This window comes from Cupressus sempervirens, chromosome 3 (assembly GCF_028749045.1).
Source record: "Cupressus sempervirens isolate cs-2001-9-10 chromosome 3, ASM2874904v1, whole genome shotgun sequence".
Taxonomy (NCBI): Eukaryota; Viridiplantae; Streptophyta; class Pinopsida; order Cupressales; family Cupressaceae; genus Cupressus; species Cupressus sempervirens.
The window spans coordinates 407,442,135-407,461,287 of record NC_143120.1 but is presented as its reverse complement, the minus strand read 5'-3'; positions in this window follow the sequence as shown (position 1 = coordinate 407,461,287).

The following is a 19,153-nucleotide window of genomic DNA, read 5'->3' as shown; positions in this document are numbered from 1 at the left end:
GCATAATGTCTTCTCACATATTCTGCTAACACAGGCTCTTTCCTTCTTTTTTCTTCAATAGGTTCATCTTGAAAAATAATTTTAAGTTCATTATCTCTTTCTTGTTCAAGTTCAGGTTTAGGTTCTCCATGCTCAACATTGCCTTCATGTTGTTTAGCTTCCTCTATCTATGACTCATCATCATTTATTAGTTGCTCAACACCCACAATCTATTGCTGAGCAACTAGATATTGCAACTTGGCATTCCTAGTCTATTGAGGATCTACAACTTTGACTTCTTGTTTAGGTGAAGTGCATGGAGCTCTATCATTCACATATATGAATGAGCTATAATTTTTAAGTTTTTTCTTACATTCAACTTCATTTTTCTCTATAAATTCATCAATTTTCACATTTGCACTTTCCACAACTTTGTTAGTGTTAGAGTTTAAACCCTTATAAGCTTTACTCTTGGTGGAATATCCTAGGAATATACCTTCATCACTTTTAGTATCAATTTTTCCATTCCTATTGTCTTTAAGTATGTAACATTTTCTTCCAAAAACTTTGAAGCATTTCACATTAGGTGCATAAGCATACCACAATTCAAAAGGTGTAGCATTTGTACCTTTCTTAACTTGCAGTCTTTTAGACTGTAAACAAATGTACTTACAAATTCTCTCCAGTATTTATGTGACACATTCTTCTCCATCATCATTTTTCTAGCACAATCCATAATTGATCTATTTCTCCTTTTGACTATTTCATTCTATGGAGAGGTCCTAGATGCAAACATTTATCTTTTGATTCCTCTAGAATTGCAGAATATGTTGAACTCATTGGAAATAAATTCACCACCTATATCAGATCTCAAACACTTCAAACTCTTCCTTGTCTCCTTTTCAACTCTAGCCAAATACCACTTAAACAACTAAAAAGCATCAGATTTTTCTTTAATAATCATCACAGTCATCATTCTAGAGTAGTCATCAACAAATAGAATGAAATATTTTTCTCCATAGTAGCTTTGAATTCTAGTAGGTCCACATAAGTCAATATGAACCAATTCCAAAATGTCATTAGATAAATATGTTTTGTTCTTGAAACTAGACTTTGTCATTTTTCCCAATTGACATTGTTTACACATAGCATTGTCAAGTTTCTTCAGTTAAGAAAACCTCTAACCCTTTTCATTTTACTAATGCTAACCAAATTGTCAAAGTTTACATGAAATAACCTTTTGTACCATAAGCAAATATCTTCATATTGTGCAAACAAACATATCTCATTTGATAAATCTAGGTAGAACAAGTTACCTCTTGTTTGATCACCACTTCCAATAATTTTACCATTATCATCAAATATTTTGGCCTTTCTGTAATAGAATTAAACTCTGTACCCTAATTTTTTTAATGTAGGAAACACTCAATAGATTATAGTTAAATCCTTCAACCCAGTAAACATTGTTACATTTAATTTTATCATTTAGTTTAATTGTTCCTTTACCTTTCACAATACATGGAACATCATTGCCAAATTTAACACAACCATCCTTGTATGGTCCAATGTCCTCAAGTTTACTTCTATCACTAGTCATGTGGTTAGAGAAACCACTATCAATTATCCATCTATCACTTTTGTTTGCATAAGAGATTAAAGTAGTTTTTTCATCTTCATCAAAATATTATTTCATAGCAACATAGAATACCTCTTGATCATTACTTTCATATTCAATGTCAATTTCTTTAGCAATATAACACGATTTTCTACATTTTTTCTTGTAGTTCTTGTTCTTCTTGAGGTCTTGGTCATCTCTTCTTCCTTTGTCCTTGATCTCTTTTCTTTCATCCTTGTCCCCTTTCTTAGGACACCTTGTAGTAATATGACCCACCTTGTTGCATGAAAAATAGATTATGGGAAGTTTACCTTTGTATTTTCCTTTGTCTCTTCCAAATATCCTAGCTATCAATGCCTCAAGTTCATCAATTTCATCATCAAAAGTATCACTATCATTTTTCACATGTTTTCCCTTTCCTTTCTTGTTAAGAACCACATGTGGTTTAAAATTATATTCAATATTATCATGAGTGTAATTATCAATATTTGACATCTCAATCCTACCAATTACACCTTCTAGAGTTAGGTCATTACTTGGTGTACATCTTAGTTCTTGTATTGCAGAAACCCTAATAGCATAAATAGGAATTAGAGTTCTCAATACCTTGTCGATTATTGTTTCATCTTCAATATTTCCTTTAGCTCCTCTAATAGCATTGCCAACTTTTATTCTTGTGCAATACTAAACTATGTTCTCACCTTCTATCATTCTTATTTCATCAAACCTACCTCTCAAACTTTTGATTTTTCTCTCAAGACATTATCATCCCCTCCATAGATGGTCTTTAGCTCATCCCATATTTCCTCTAAATTCTTGCATTCCTTTAGGTCATCAAACTTAGCATAGCTTAGGGATGAAGCAATCTCCAACATTGATTGATTATGTTCTTGCTTTGCTTTCATTTTTTGAGAAGTCAAAGGGACTGTTGTTATGTCCACATATGCATTATCTAGAAAATCCAATGTAGCATCACCAATACTAGCTATATATAGTCTCATCAAATTTTTCCATGTGGGAGAATTTTATTTGTTCAATTTGGGTACCTCCCTTTTGTATGTCATGATCTTTAGCTTTGAGTACCTTCAAACTTCTCTCTACAAGAACCAATGCTCTAATACCAATTGTTAAAATGTTTAGAATAACTAAGAGGGAGGGATGGATCAGTTATCCAAGGTGCAAATGTGCCAATTGAACAAATAAAAAATTAAACAATTTTGGATCTTATCATTCCATTTCTCTATCTCTACTGTAAACTATTTCAACATTAGTTGGTTGTCCATTGTTCTTAAAATAGTAGAATTATAGAATATAAAATTGAATCAATAAAGCATAATAATAACATCCACACAAGTTTAACACTTGTATTTAATGTGGAAACCCAATTTGGGAAAACCCACCAACAACATGTCACAAATTGTCATTCTTCTAAAGTGATCCCTATGAGGAGCCAACCCTATTAAAGATTACAATACACATTGTTAAATGTGACCTTGTTGAAGGATTTAATCACCCTATTAGGAGTCACCTTGTTAGAGGAATTTAGAACATTCCATTAGAACACTACCTGGTTAAAGGATTTACATAGACTGTTAAGTCCTTATGACTATTAGGTCACCCTTGATTAAGGATTTCAAATACTATTCATAATAGTTAAAAAGTAATAATAGGTTTGATCTATTAAGTACAACTCACTTTGCATGCTTAGATATATTTTTAGCTCCTAATACTAACTCACTGTTTGGCCTTCATTGTCATCTCAATCTTAGATTCACTTGGAAACCCTTCAAGCAATCACCCTTCACTTCTTCTCAACTCAATTAAGCCTTCTTCTTAGATTTGCTAGTCAACAACATCAGTAATAGCTCCAACTCTCTGGAACTCTTTCACATGCACACAACTTCTCTGTACCTTACACTCTCTCTTTAGAAAGTTTTCCTCTGTACCTCTTTAACTAAGCAGTTATGATCTTTTTCTGCTTAATCAAAACCATAGATCTTAGGGTTCATGATTCTATCCATCAGATACAATGTATCTAATCACCATTTTTTTATTTCTTCTTTTCTATAAACTTCTCCTTGAATTCATCTCTTAGATCATTTACCTAATCCTCTCCTAAAATTAAATGATCCAACTCATCGATCCTTATCTTCAACATGTTTTCCATATCCCAAGAAATCAACTTATTCAGATAGAAATTATGATTCCTTGCAAATAGTTAAAATGTTTTTCCTCGACCAACACTAAGTTTTGACACTTGGTCATCACTAAGTTACTCGGTCACTATAAAATTTCTTGCTCAACATCAACACTGTCACTTGATCGATATTGATGCTCAATCCATGCTGAATTTTCTCGACACCTACTGTGGCTCAATTGATACTAGCATCACTTGGCATGTTCATCTAAATTTCATAGTCTTTTACTATGTTACTCAATTAAGCCTACACAAGTGATCTATCTTTGTTCACACTTTCAAGACTTTAACATTGATGTCTTCTCCTCTATCAAAATAATTTAAACAATCACTTTGTCTTGTCAAAGTCTAACTAATCAAATTTCCATTTGTAGTTTCCTCTTTATAACTCAACCTTTTCTCTAGATGCTTTTTTTATGAACAACTTCTCAAATCCTCATCATCAATCAAACATATATGATAATTAGATTAGATAGAAAAATATCTCACCAATAGATTTGACATCAATGACAACACAACAATTGTTCCAATTATAGTTTCCAACCGAAGTTGACCCCTCTACATGATAAAAGGACCATGAAGTTGGTAATTTGGAAATAGTCAACATTGAAGATAACACCAATTTAGAGGAAGAAGAGGATAAATAGAGTAAGCAAGACTGTATAGATGTACATGAAAATCTAACACATATAGAGTTATCTTTGACACCTACCCCTATGAGCACAGAGTTTGACTATCTAGAAAATTGGTCAAACATTATTGAGGAGACCACAAAAAGAACCATATCTTTGAAGAAGAAGAGACAATAGAGAAAGATGAGGAAGAAGAAAGAAAGATGAAAGAGGAAGAAAATAAAGACAAAGAACTATAAAATAAAGATTATATGGATACCTAACCATCTCAACCACCCAAAATTCAAGCACCTACAGTTGAGTAGAGACAAATGGTAGTTGTGCAAAAACCTACTAAGGAAGTAGAAACATCACAAGCTAGTACTTTAAGATCACCTCTTGAAGCACTAATTATAGATTTGCCACACGATGTTACCAAAATGTTTGATGGGAACATGGACATTCAAAAATATCTACAAGTAACAACATTTTTACTTGGAAATATTATAGAAGAAACATTCAAGATGAGTAAGAGTTATTTGGCTACACATGACAAAATGAAAAAAAAATGTAGGATATTGCTCAAGTATAAATTGATGAGATGGATATAGAGAAGAGGTTAGAAAAGAAAATGGTGGAATTTGATAAGAAATTCTCTACATTGGTAGAAGTTGCAACAAAAAAGGCTCAAGTTACTCATAATGCTAACTTATTTAGCACTATTTACAACAATATTACTAGTGACTTATCCCTTCTTGGTACTTGTATCAAAGTATTGAGAAGATGCCGACAATAAGGTAAATAAATTGTATGGAAAATGCACTTAGTCATTTGAGTGGAAAAAATATATTGAGAAGGAGATCAAGGTAAAGGAAGCAAGATTGAAGAGCATTGTGTATGAATTTCCAAATCCAAATGCACAGATAACAGATCTGGAATCAAGGATCAGCAATATACATGATGAGCTAAGACTACTTGGGTTGAGGTAGGAAAAAACCATAAAGAAATATTCACTCCTAAGGGAATACCTTAATTTGAAGATTGATCATTTGCAAAGGTAGCTTAAGGAGTGTACAAATACAAAAGACTCATTTTCTAGATTTGTATGTTCAAATATTAATGTAGTTTAGTTAGCATCCTATGGTTAATGTGCTAATCAACATATGAGAACTAGTCAAGGGTACATGGGAAAAAGAATTTTCTAGATTGAAGAGGAACTTTGGAGAGAGTGTGGAACTTATTAATAACAAAAAACCTTGATGAAGAAAAAGGTAACAAAACTTTAATATGTCTATATGTTTTGATTCACCTTTTCCATTGATGTCAAAGAGGGTGGGTGTAGGACTAGAAAAAGAGTAAATTTTCATAATAGAGGAACCACAAACTCTATAAAACTATGCAAAAAATCCTAGTCTACCATGAAAGCCACTTGAAATAAAAGAATGAAAACAAAAAAATTCCTTCAAATGTAACTCCCATGCTCTCTTTTCTTCTCCATAAATTTGAAGTTGGTTGTAGTTCTTGATCTTGACAAGATGTACCTACAATTTTAAGCAATATTACAAGGATGATATGATAGAAATGGTAGAAATGGTAGAAAAATGATGAGATGATAATGAGAATACTAGGAGTGTGGTTAGAAGAACATGATTAACCAGAACAAATGCAAAGAGGCTAAATTTATAGGATTCGAGAGCCAAATGCAAAATTGGAAGGAAAAGTGTGCAATTAGAAATATGTCATAGTAATGTGTATAACTTAGAAATTGCTATTAAAAAGAAATGAAATTTGGAAAATTATGACACAATATGACAAATTACGACAATGTGTAAGAATTGTGCATAGAAATGTGTAAGAAAAATAGAAGAAGGAAGTGTATGAAAAATGCATAGAAAGATGTAAAATGTGTAAACTAAAAATTAGGAATGTGTAAGCATGTGAAATTTTGAATTTTAAAAACTCATAATTCCCTTTACAATGGAAATTAGAAATTATGAATTAGGATTATGAAATTAAGAAATTAAGAAATGAGAAAATAGAAAATGAGAAATTAGAATTAGAATTTAGGAAATTAGGAATTCCCATAGTTCATGAAAATGGAATCAATTAATTAATAAAGATCAATAATTTGTGAAAGGTTAGTAAAGAGGAATAATTAATAAGAGGGGATGAAATTAAATGATTAAGACATAGGAATATACTATGCGTTATCTAACTCTATAGGAGAAATTAACAAATCAATTGGCCAAAATGATGAAATAAATGCAAGGTAACCCTATTGAAGGATCATGATGAAAATGCGAATTAAATGTGATGATATTGGATTAGACTAAAGAAATGATCAAATGAAATAAATGATGCTAGATGAATGATATGAAATGATGACTTTCCAAGGACACATGATAAGGTTTGATGACATGTGACATTTTATGAACATTGTAAATGTCATAAGATTGGTTGAAATTACTTGATAGGGTTGATCACAACAACATCAACAAACACAAACAATGTTATTTAATTGATTAAATAGGGACATGATTAGACACTAAAGGACTCTACAATGCTGAGGACTAAATTGATGATATGCCAATGACACATGACATGTATTAATGAGTGTTGAATAGGGACTGAAGGATGTAACAAGGCCTAAAGGATCGATGATGATAAGATGACATTGAAATGGTTTTGAATTGCTTCTGAGATTATCTTCATTTTGATTGTATGATGATCAAGTTGGTCAAAAGATAAAATTTATTAAAATGAGAAAATGGGACAAGTTAGGATGTAAAAAGTGATAAAAGAGTAGGCGTGAACCATTTTTGAGCGTCTACATTTTTCCCCGCTTGGATATAATATGATTGTGAGTGATGTGTCAAATAATAATAATGAAAACAATCAATGCCCCTAGTGATATTAAAAGGAGGTAGGATGCCCCCCTCAAAAAATTGGGCAATAAATTTCCTCAGGGACAATTTTTTGAAAATAAAAGACAATGAGGAGAAATATTGTTGAAAGAAAAATTATTAGAATGAAATGAGACTAAGAAGAGTGGTGAAGCTTTCTTTTATAGGTGTAATTTATGTCATAAGAGCTTTATTTTTATATGGAAAATGGAATGTATCATATCATCGCATAGAGAGCTAAGGCAAAAATGTAAGCCTTTTGTGTAAACAAACACAATGCAAACAGAGAATGACCTTATCCATCCTAAGGCATAGAGTTGTGCCCCAGACTATCAAAGGACATTTGGAAAAAAAAAGAAAAAAATGATTATGAACCATCCCGGCCATTCTCATAAATTAGTTTATATCATTGAGTATATAACATAGGAGCATGATCAAAATAAAAGAACACTCACCAAATAGTGTGATCCAACAACCATTATGATTTGATATTACTTGCTTTATTAAGTGTTGTTTGGGATTAACATTTTTTTTGTTTGATTTGATGTTTTGATAGGGTGATCATTCAAAGTGTTGTGATTAGAATTTGAAATCAAATTGATTATTGGTACAAGTAGTTCAGTGTGTTTTTTGTCAAAGCATGATTTTGCTAAAGTGCAATGATTAAGTTTGAGTCTGCATGTGCAAGTGCTTAGCAAAAGAAGTGATTATTTACATGGATTATGTACAAGGTTTATTACAAGTGTTTAGGTGATTTTTCAATTTTTTGTGGGTTTCAAATATATTTGATTATTTTTTGTGTTGGATTCTTTTTTAGGACTTTTTGTAGTTTTTAGGTTTTTTTAAGGTTCGTATTTAATTTTTAGTATTTTTTTAGAACATTTTATGATTTCTAAGGATTTTTCAAGATATTTTATGATTTTTTTCGTTGTTGTTTTGAGGTCATATTTGATTTTTTGATTTTTTTAAGGATCTTTAAGGTGTGTACAAAGAAAGAATTGCTCGCAGTGTCTAGCAAGGCAAGGGTATTGTGGATGAATGATGGATATAGGTAGCTTAGAATTTTTTCAAGGTTTGTTGGGTCACCAAGGACTATACACAGAATTAGGAAGATATGTTTTATGAAATCTCAAGGGTTGGATATGATAATGATAGGTATTTAAGAACTTGGACAATAGATGGAAGATAATTCATGGGTATGAAAATGCGACGAGGTTTATTTAAAAATATGTTTTTCATTTTTTGTCATCAATACCAAGATAGGGATTGTGATAGGAAAATGATAGGAAGTGAATAGGGTAAGCAAGATCAATAATGGAAAAGGGGATATGGAATGGAGGTTACAATAGGATAGGAAAATATGGGCCAATTGGATTAGGATAGTGTAAAGGAGATAGGATAGGATGGCTTCTAGGGAGATTTGTATCTTTGGCAAGATCAAAATTGGGAAAAAGGGGGACATGAATGCTAATAGGATAAGGTGTGTGATGGAAATAGGATGATGGAGGAAATGATAGGGGATAACATGAGTGAAACCTTCCCCCAAGTATGGAATGCAAGATGTTCATAGACTACACATGGTGCCTATTTTCTAGATTTTCATCATGGTACTTGCCCAAAGTGAATGTTTTCTAGGTTTTCACTATTAGATGAAAGGATTTCTCTTTATTCTTTTTTTTTCCATGCCAAGATGCCTATTTGCTAGGTTTTCATCAAGGCAACTATTTTCCTTTTTTTGAGATTTTTTTTTTTTTTTTGACAATTTTTAGAAGATAATAGACATATGAAATGACATGGATGAAGGAATTAAGTATCTTATTCATTGGATAATTCATTAGAAATAGATAATATTGAGAGGTGGGTGAATCAATATTCTACAAACTTTTTCCCACAATTGAATATTGTTACTTACTTTATAACTTACATATGAAACTAAACCAACAATGTTGAACAATAAATGTAACCATGCATGTATATAACGCATAACACCATTATTTATTAACTAGGGAAACCCTGACCAAGGGAAAATCCCAGTGGGGATTATACCCACTAGATGATTCACTAAATAATAGGATCCTGTTAAGGATATTGACCCTATTAGGAGTCTATGAAATACATATAGTGTCTCAACTCCCTGTTAGGAGACTAGGCCTTATTAGAAGCATCTACCCTATTAGGAGTTGGTAGAAAAAATATAATGTATGCAAGAAGAGCCCATTGCCCTAACATGCAATAATACAATTCAGTTCTTCACAAGATAGGTATACATACAATACTTGCTTTCCTATTGTAACTCACATTTTCTCTGATCAAACATCAGATCTCACATCACATAAGGCTTTCATAATAGTTCACATCACAATTTTGACATCTCATGATTACACATTACTTTGCATGTGTCACATTAACTACACAATATAAGATATTTACTTACAACTTGCAAATCCATAAAACTCTGCTTAGTTGGCCTTCATGTGTTCACATGCTTGACACAATATAAAATAACTTATGGATTAATATCCACATAGTTGGATCATCATAACTTAGTAATTATTTTGTAATCAAAATAATTCCTCAAGTCATACAACTCTATTTATTGATAAGCTCTTTTTTTCTTTGTTAAATATATGCACTAGTATTTTAATCATAACTTGCATTGTACTGTCTATACACATTTGCATGCTTAACCACATCATCATGAAAATTTCATGAAGCTTTCATTAACTATGCATAAGCTAACTCTCAATTATTCATCTGTACACTTAAGATATGTTCTCTATACTACTGCAAAACTATCTAATACTTAGATAATTTTCTATCTGTAAATGCATAAATGAAATACTAAATACATGTTGCCATAAATAAAAACTATAAAGACATCTATCTTACCATATTTCCAACAATATCCCCTTTAGGTACTGATGGAAACATTTGGGAAAATTGGCTAAGTCCCAAAATGATGTCATCCATAACAAAAACAAAAATAAAGTAACTACACAAAATGCCTTCAAAACATAACAATCGTATTCATGTTTTGATGGATCATTCATTCCTTATCACTCCTTTACATTGATACATACATAAGCTCCCCCTTACATATACATTCACATCTATATAATTTTCTCTACATAATACTCTCCCTTTGACATCAATGACAAAGGTGTCAAATTTGTATCACAAAACTTGTTGCCTACTGATGATCAGGTTGTCACTCTGGATATACAATCTATAAAATCAAGCTTCATCTTGTCTAAGTCCTTCTTATAGTTTCCTTAGACTATATCTGATATACTAATGAGTGTGCAAAGTGCATAAGATTCTACTTCAACTGCACTCAAGTTAGTATAAGCAAATTTTTCATAGGATGTCTTCGTTGCAAGACATTCCTCCAATAACCTCTGTAAAATGACAACTTATTACCATCACCTAAGATCTTCCTTCACTCCTTTATACATACATCTAAGATTTTTATATGATTCACTAAACAATAGGATTCTATTAAGGATATTGAACCTGTTAGGAGTCTATGAAATACATATAGTGTCTTGAGTCCCTATTAGGAGACTAGGCCTTGTTAGAAGCCTCAACCTTATTAGGAAATGGTAGAACAAATAAAATGTATGCAAGAAGAGCCCACTATCCTAACATGCAATAATACAATTTAGTTGTTCACAAGATAGGTATACATACAATACTTGTTTTCCTATTGTAACTCGCACTTGCTCTGATCAAACATCAGATCTTGCATCACATGAGGCTTGCATAATAATTTGCATCACAATTACACATTACTTCGCATGTGTTACACTAACTGTGCAATATAAGATATTTACTTATACTTTGCACATTCACAAAACTCTACTCAAATGGCCTTCATGTGTTCACATTGCTTGACATAATATAAAATAGCTTATGGATTGATATCCACATATTCAGCTCATCATAACTTAGTAATTATTTTGTAATCAAAATAATTCCTCAATGCGTACAACTTTGTTTACTGATATGCTTTGTTTTGCTTTGTTAAATACCTGCACTATTATTTTAATCATAACTTGTGCCATAATGTCTATTCATATCTGTGCACTTAACCACATCATCATGAAAATGTCATAAAGCTTTCCTTAACTATGCATAAGTTAACTCTTAATGAGTTGTATGTACACTTAAGATTTGTTCTCTGTACTAGTACAAAATGTCTAATACTTAGACAATTTTCTATCTCTAAATGTATAAATGAAATATTGAATACATGTTACCATAAATGACAACCATCAAGACATCTATATGACAATATTACCAACACAATTATATAGAAAGGTATGCATTTATGGACCATGACTATGATAGTAGGCTCAAAGATGTTGGTAGGGTAATGAAGATGGGGTTGAAAGGGATTTAGTGATGCAGGAGCATCCTAGGTTGCCTTGTTATCCTACTCATTTTGTTCACCTAGTAGTTCCTTCATGTACCTAGCAATCCTTCATGTGCCTATCAATTTCTTCATGTGCCTAATAGTCTTTTGTGTGCCTAGCAATCCTTCATGTGCCTAACAATTCCTTCATGTGCCTAGCAGTTCCTTCATGTGCCTAGTTGTCCTTCATGTGCCTAGAAATTCCTTCATGTGCCTAGCAATTCTTCATGTGCCTAGCAATTCCTTCATGTGCCTAGCAATCCTATTTTCTTCATGTGCCTAGTAACCCTATTTTCTTCATATGCCTAGTAACCCTGTTTTCTTCATGTGCTTAGTAACCCTATTTTCTTCATGTGCCTAGTAACCCTATTTTCCTTCATGTGCTGAGTTACTTTAGCATTCCTTCATGTGCCGAGTTACCCAATGTATGCCAAGTGATTCTTCATGTGTCAAGTTACTCAGTGTATGTTGAGTGTTTTTTCATGTGCTGAGTTACCCGGTGTATGTTGAGTGTTTCTTCATGTGCCAAGTTACTCAGTGCATGCCTTGTGTTTCTTCATGTGCCAAGTTACTCAGTGTATGCTGAGTGTTTCTTCATGTGCCGAGTTATCTAGTGTATGCTGAGTATTACCTAGTGTATGTCGAGTGTTTCTTCATGTGTTGAGTTATTCAGTGCATGCCAAGTGTTTCTTCATGTGCTGAGTTACCCAGTGTATGTCGAGTGTCAATATTTGGACGTGATTTTGTGAGCTAACTTGCGAGATTTATTTCATTCGTGACATTTATGTTAAGATATTTTCTTGGGATGAGTCAAGATTATTGTTGAGTCGGCCTTCCTCTTATGTAATGATTCTAGAATGATCTATAAGCCATTTGGCAAGTATAAATAGAATGTTTAGGCTTAGAATTAGGCAAGTTTCAGAGAGAGTAGATTAGAGAGCAGAACTAAAAGTGCAAATTTGTAGTTGGATCTTTGAATGTAAATGTATTTGTAGTTGGTCGTAACCTAGAAGGCCTCACAGCTGGGCATGTATGAAGATATTCTTGATGAATCAATAAAAGTAATTCACTATTCTTCCTCCTTTGGTTTCTATTCTTTTTGTTTGTTTCCATTGTGTTAACTCTTGTAGGGTGGTTTGGATAGCTGGGTGAGCCTTTGGCCCTAGTTATTCACCCTCTTTCCTATGTCATTTAGGTAAGATAGTAGATAGGCTTGATGAAAGGATAGGAAAATATGGAAGATGAAGGGAATGAAAGAAAGCTTCATCTTTAGTGGATACAAAAGGATGCAAGAAAAAAAATTGGCACACTTCGTGAAGGGTGATGGAATGATGGAGGAAACAAACATTTTGGATATGATAAAGGAAAGGATGTGGATATGGATTTTGGGACACAAGGACCCAAAATGGATTTGGAAGGTGGCTAACTTTTGGGTGGACGGATGATAATTTTGGATGCCATCTTTGATCTTTCTTTAGGACTCTATGCTTCAAGAAGCTTCTCCAAAATCTGCATGTATTTTGACTTTTCATTCTTTTGTGGTTCCTTTGGTTGCATTGTTTTCAAAAGAGATTTAGGTCCAATCCATAATTATTTTGACTTTTCTTTTTCATTACTAGGCCTTTGTAGCCTTTTTTATATTTCTATTTATTTTGGGATCACATTTTTCTTTGTTTTTACATGTCAATTAGACTAGACATGTTGATCCTTTATTCATGTGGATTTCTTGACTTATAGATCTTATACTTGGAATCCAAATTACTTGGAGAGGGAATGGATTTCATGGATGGATAAGAATTGTTCAAAGTGCTTTTGGATGGGTAGATGGTTCTCCAAGATGTGTGCCTTTGTGGACTCGTATATGGAGAAGGGTAAGTTGATTGTGAACTAGTGAATGGAGGAACATATGGACCTAAAATGGATGTAAGGGGTGAAGGAGGAGGTATGCATTTGGATCTATATTTGGAAGGGATACCAATGCCTAGAGAGTGAGCTTTAGGACTGAGGTCATGAGCTTTAGAAAATTCTTTGACATGTAAGGGTTTTGACATACTTTGTTCTATAATGTAGGACCCTTTGATTTGATAATTCTTTTGACCATTGTAATACTTTCTTTTTAGGTGTATATGATATGGAAGACTTTATAGGACAATGAATTGGACTAGACTTGACATAAATAGGGAAACCCATTTGAAGTGGAAGGGGTTCATGAATATCGTGCATAATTATATTTTAACCATGGGGATTAGGAGGGAAAATAGAATTGTGTAATGGAATAAGATTAGTAATAGGATCATCATGAAGGATAGGATCTTGTGGAGGATCTAAAGGAATGCTGAGATCTCATGGTGGATCCATGTGGATAATGGGATCATGTAGTAGATATGAAGGAATAATGGGATCTTTTGGAGGATATGGGGGTGAAGGGATACTCTAATCTTGAATTGAATTTGGATCATTAGGGAAAATGGAAGGGTGATCTTTATCTTTCCTAGGGAGTGAAAGGTCAAGGGGAAAGAGATCATCTTGGATAATAGGGTTATCATATGGCTCAAGGGAAATGAGGTCTTGGTCAAAGATTGGATAGAATTGGTCAATATTGGAATCTTGATCTTAATTAATTTTAAGACTCATTGTTGTGCTATTTAAATCATCCTCTTGACATGGGGTGTCAAAGATTGAAAAGAGACAAGTGTTTGGATTTGATGGATTTGGACTTTAAGTTTGACTATTTAAAATATGATTTCTTGGAGATGAGGAACATAATGGTATTATCTCTAGGACTTGGGAATCATGAAATGGACTTAGATCATGAATGAGACTAGGTTAAAAATTTTCTATGAATATCCCTTGGGAGGTTTCATCATAGGAAGTGAAACTTGAGGGTGATGAGGTAAACTCCTCTTGTGAGTTTTCAAGATGTTTCTTGAAGGTAAGTGTTTTGAGGGGGCATTGGTGTTGCACCAATGTGAATGTTTTGGGATGAGCCATTACTAGATAGGGGTGAATCATTATCATCATCTTTTTCAAATAACTTTTGAAATATTTGCTTCAAAGTATATGATTTTTATTTTTGTTTCTTATTTAATCTTGTTGGTGTTGTAGAATCGATATGTATACATTGTTTATATTTATTTGGATGAAGATATTCCTCAAAAGTAATTTCATTGATCATGTTTTGTTGATGTGAAAAAGTTGACATATTTGATTTGGTATTTATTTGAGATAAACTTATTGGATCTGAGGACACAAAGTATTTTTGATCAAATATTGTGGAAGGCTAAATTGTTTTTAGACTTGGTGTTGGTTACATTATTTGCACAAAAGGTTGTGAAATTGTTGGAGGGTTTGTAATACGATTGGATTGATCATATTTAAGGTCTTCATTTAGAGGTATTTGGTTGAAGCTTATCTTTGCCTTTGTGAATTGTAAAATTAGTTTTGGCATTTTTTATTTGTCCATGAGATATTTTATGTGTGATTCAAGAAAACTTTGCACTGGAGAGTAATAAATTTTAGCCATGCCATAGCCTTGTTTTATAATAGATTCTATTTTCTCTTGAATCTTTTTGGATTCCTTGTCCAAGTAATTTTGCAACCTTTTGATATGGAGTATGTGAGATTCAAGTTATTGATCATAAGTTGTTGAAGGATTTTTTTATGTTTGATCAAAACAGGTAATGTCATGTCATGTTGGGGTCAAAACCTTGTGTTGGAACAAAAGGTGTCTATGAAGTTCCCATGATGTTTGAGTTGAAGACTTGTTATTGAAAATTCATGCTTTGTGTTGGATCCAAGAATGTTTGTGTGGACATTGTTTGATAGTCTTGTCACCTTGTAGGAGTTTGTGACCTTGAAATGATTGGCACGATGTCTAAGGATGAATGAAAATGCACCTAAGTATGAGGGTGTATGTAAAATGAACTTTGTTTTTGGATTTTTTAATTTGAAATTATAATGCATATAAGGTATGAAAATGCAAGTATTTTTGGATTTTTCATAATATTGGAGTATAAAAAATTCACACTAAGGTTATGAAAACAAAATGTTTTTAGGATTTTTGGTTTTGGATTATGAAAATGAAACTAAGGACATGTGCATGCAAGGTATTTTGAAATTTTGGATTTTGGATTATGACAATGCAAATAAGATTTTATGCATGCAAAGTGTTGGGTATTTAGAATATGCAATGTTAAAGTGTAATGTAGGGGTGTGCAAAGGTTGACTATGCAAAATGATGTTGGGTTTGAAATGTTTATGGATTTGGATAAAGTTTATGTTTGGAAAGTGCTCCTTGGACTTTGGAGGCTTTTGATGTTTGGGAAATGTTTTTGGATATGACATGAAAGTATTTTGGATATTGATATGCAAACGTAAAATGCCATTTTTTTGGATTTTGGGGCTAAGTAAATGAAATGCAAACCAAGGTTTATGCAACTATGGTTTGTGAAAACTAGAATAATGCAAAATGAGTACAAGGTTATACAACCTAAGGTTATGCAAGATGAGGACTATGAAAACTAAGGACATGCAAAAGGAGGTCTTAGTTTTGAGGAAAACCTTTGGAAAATACAAGGCTAAGAGTCTAACCCTACAAGGATGAATATTGGATCTTGACCAAAACAGAAAAAAGGACAAATCAAAATGACAAATGATAAAAACGACCAAGTCAAATCCATCAAGACATAGATAAAATTTGATTCAAAGAAAATGATAAAAGGACAAATTATAAAAATACCAAGGTCAAGATCCTCTATTCATCTAAATAAGGAGATACTCTAAGACTCATGTTTTTTTGGATTTTCAACAAAACTTAAAGGTTCTAGGTTGAAAATGATGGTTATGATAGGATCAAGATTAGGATTATGGCAAGGATCTAGATGCAAGATGAATTTTATGATGGGATCAAAATGAGGACTATGAGGATCAAAATATGGATTATGATGTGGAAAATGAGGATAATGTAAGGTATGATAAGTGAAAAATGAGTAAAATGTACAGGGATCAAGATGAGGGATATGCTATGTAAAAGGGATCCTAAGTGCAAAATAACAATTATGCAAGGAATATGATAAGGACATGATATGAATAATAAAATTTGGATATGCAAAATGATTTCTAAGATACATGTCATAAGATTCTAAGGCAACAAGTTTGAGTTTCCATGTGTTTGTAATATTTTTACACAAGTTTGAACAAGTATATGTTTGCAAAATATTTTGAAGGTTTTGAATGAATTTGAAAAGTGTATGTTTTGCAGTTGTTTTGAATATTTTTGACAAGTGTTTTCAAGTTTATCAATTTGGAAATTATCTTGATTAATGTGAAACACTCACACAAGACACAATAGATAGATTGATTGTTGTTAAAAGTGAACAAACACACCACAACCTAGGCTGAAAGGATAATATCCACTTAATTCTCACTTGAACTAAAGTTCAGTCACATGTATCCAAAGTGGATAGCCTAGAATCTTGGTAGCACAGGCTCCCCCTTATAGTGCACTCACTTCTCAAGCATACCAAGATCCTCTTCCCAGGGGGGCATCACTTCTCAAGGGTCGTCATCTCTATTAAGGGCTTTGAAAGTGTGAGATGTCTTCATGAGCATGGATGACCCCTTGAGTTAGTGGATAAAAGGATTTTAGATACTAAGACATGGTATTTAGTATGGGACACTTTGTTCAATAGGTGGATGATAAAATCTTGCAGGAGGCCTCCCAGCCTTGAGAACCAAGTATTGATGCACCTCTAAGGGTATTGGAGGAGATCTATCATCCAACCATGTTTTTGATTGGGCATTATCCACAACTGAGCCTTTATATAGTATTTAGAGTGGAGACCTATATTTGGCCTATTACCACTCTGAATTCATCCCCCAGCATACCCAATATTGAATATCTTGGTCCAAGGTTGGCTTCTCTAAAATAATTACAAGGATTTTTCTTACACCCAAGATCCATGAAGGTGACGAGAAAGGATGTGTCCATATAACTCTTTGGGATTTTAGACACTATAGACACACCAAGTAGAATATAAAAAGCTCTTTTATGTCCCAAATGAAGTGTTTGCTAATATAAGAAATCAAAGACACATTGATTTTAAAGAAAACACAAAAGGTCTTCAAACAATGTCTTGCATCAAATTCGTTAGTAGTTTCCATGATATGGTCTTCACCCCATGATTACCATAAGCTTTAAAAGCCCATTAGTAATATCAAAATTTTTACTTTAATAGAACTACATAGATTTTTCTTCACCCAAATTCCACAAAGTTGAGAGGAGAGGATACGTCTGTATAGCCTTTTGGGATTAAAAAATTACAAATTTCATGATACTTGTTGTTTATTAACCCACTAAGAAAGGAAGTTTGAAAAAAATGAAAATTTATTGTTCTTTTCCTTCCTAATTATAGGTAAGTGGTAATTATAGAGTTCTTTTATCCTCCTACTTAGACTATGTAACTTTGTTGTTCATTGACCCATTAAGAAATAAAAATATGAGAGCATACAAAAAAAAATTTATTTGCTCCTAATTATGCTAGATGATATTTGTTGTTCATTCACCTCCTAATTAGACTATGTAACTTTGTTGTTCATTTTAGATATCCAAATCAAAGAAATTGAACAAGAAATAGAAGCAAACTCGAAGAGTGCTCCAAGATTTCTCCTTGTACCTACAAATACACAAGAAAAAAAAATCACATTAGTATAAGATTCACATCGGGTTCACCAAATGTAGGACTAGAGAAAGAGTGAATTTGCATAGTAGAGGAACCATAAACTCTATAAAACTATGCAAACAATCCTACTCTACCATGAAAGCCACTTGAAATAAAAGAATTCAAACACAAAACTCCCTACAAGTGTAACTCTCACACTCTCCTTTCTTCTCCATAAATTTTAACTTGGTTGTAGCTATTGATCTTGACAAGATGTACCTACAATTGAAATCATTATGACAAGGATGATATGATATAAATGGTATAAAAATGACAAGATGATAATGAGAATACCAGGAGTGTGTTTAGAAGAATGTGGTTAACCAAAACAAGTGCAAAGAGGCTCAATTTATAGGATTTGCAAGCCAAATGCAAAATTGGAAGGAAAAGTGTGCAATTAGAAATATGGCATAATCATGTGTGAAACTTAGAAATTTGTATGAAAAAGAAATGAAATTTGGAAAATTATGACACAATATGACAAATTATGACAATGTGTAAGAATTGTGCATATAAATGTGTAAGAAAAATGGAAGAAGAAAGTGTAAGAAAAATGTATAGAAAGATGTAAGATGTGTAAGCTAAAAATCAGGAATGTGTAAGAGTGGGAAATTTTGAATTTTAAAAACTCATTATTCTCTCTAAAATGGAAATTAGAAATTATGAATTAGGATTATGAAATTAGGAAATAAGAAAATAGAAAATAGGAAATTAG